We start from the raw sequence: 1,158 nt of genomic DNA, 5'->3' as shown, positions 1-1,158 counted from the left end.
ACTTGATCTCACAAATCTTAGGTTTCTCATCTGTAAAGTATTTTTTTTTTGAAGAGGAACAAAGTATCTAATATTCTTAGCAAAGTATCTGACACATAGGAAAACACAGAAATTATGTTAATAATAATAATAATAGTAATAATAATAGGTCCTACTGTTGGTTTTCCTTTATCATGCATCAGAATTTTTTTTTCCTTTCCTCTCCTAATCTTTTATTTGTTAAACAGTAGTCTTTAATAATAAATGCCAAAGGAAAGCAACAAAAAAAAGCAGGGGATTTGCATAGTGGATGGGAAATGACTGTGAGCCATGGCAGACCAGAAGTTCCTGTTTTGTTCTGTGGGGCCAGGAGTCTGCAATGTGGTGTCCTCATCTTTCTTCTCCCTCACAAAGGTCTCAAACAGCTTAGATGGGAGGCTGAACGTGATGACTGGTCCTAATTTTTGCTATTCAACCATTTTTCTTGCTCTTGTTCTCTGACTCCGTACAGTCCAGACTGTTCAATGGATTTGTAATAAACTTCCAAGATGGAGGGAAATTTCTTGCTCATTGTTTGCCTGAAATCTTGGCTTGTGTTCATCTTATTAAACAAAAAATATGCTCCAAAAACGCCCAAGAGTTCAACTATTAAAACTTCTTTAAAGATCTTCTTTGCCACTGGTTCCGTAGTGCGGGCCATCCTGAGGTCTTACATGCAGGCCTGCGCGTGCGCCATGCATCGGAATTTTTAACTAAGTTTCCAGAAATGTTGTCTCAGAATGAAATGATACCTTAGTAATAATTCCTTACATGTACAGTGACAAATGTTGCTTTATTTGACAATCATAGCCTCTTTCCAGTATATTTATAAAGATCTCATTTATAGATGATACAAGCAAGGTTCAAAAAGGTTTAATAGCTTGCTCAAAGTCACATGACAAGTGCCACAAACTTCATCTTGTATTATTCTAAGCATGCTAGATGATTCTGACCTCAGTCTTTTTCCTGAAGGCAGGGTAATCCTGAGTGGAATAGAGGAGTAAGTCATTTTAAAAATGTGGATAAAAATATCCTGGTGAGGGTGACTTGGTGGCCTTCCTACTTACAGGTCTTCATATTGTTAAATACATACACAACAGGCAAGCTGAGAGTGTGAAAAATGCAGCACAAGTAGCTATT

The 1,158-nt window shown here is 37.0% G+C and overlaps 1 pseudogene; it reads right to left on the bottom strand.

The window, feature by feature from the left end:
* Positions 1-297: 297 nt before the first annotated feature.
* LOC114209893 (protein CEBPZOS pseudogene) lies at positions 298-679 on the bottom strand (annotated as a pseudogene).
* Between the last annotated feature and the right edge of the window lie 479 nt (positions 680-1,158).

The sequence above is a fragment of the Eumetopias jubatus genome, unplaced genomic scaffold (assembly GCF_037043125.1).
Source record: "Eumetopias jubatus isolate StellerSeaLion01/CBP00866 unplaced genomic scaffold, mEumJub1_p1.0 scaffold_6, whole genome shotgun sequence".
NCBI lineage: Eukaryota > Metazoa > Chordata > Mammalia > Carnivora > Otariidae > Eumetopias > Eumetopias jubatus.
The sequence above is the reverse complement of the archived record's forward strand: the minus strand, read 5'-3'. Positions and strand labels throughout refer to the sequence as shown.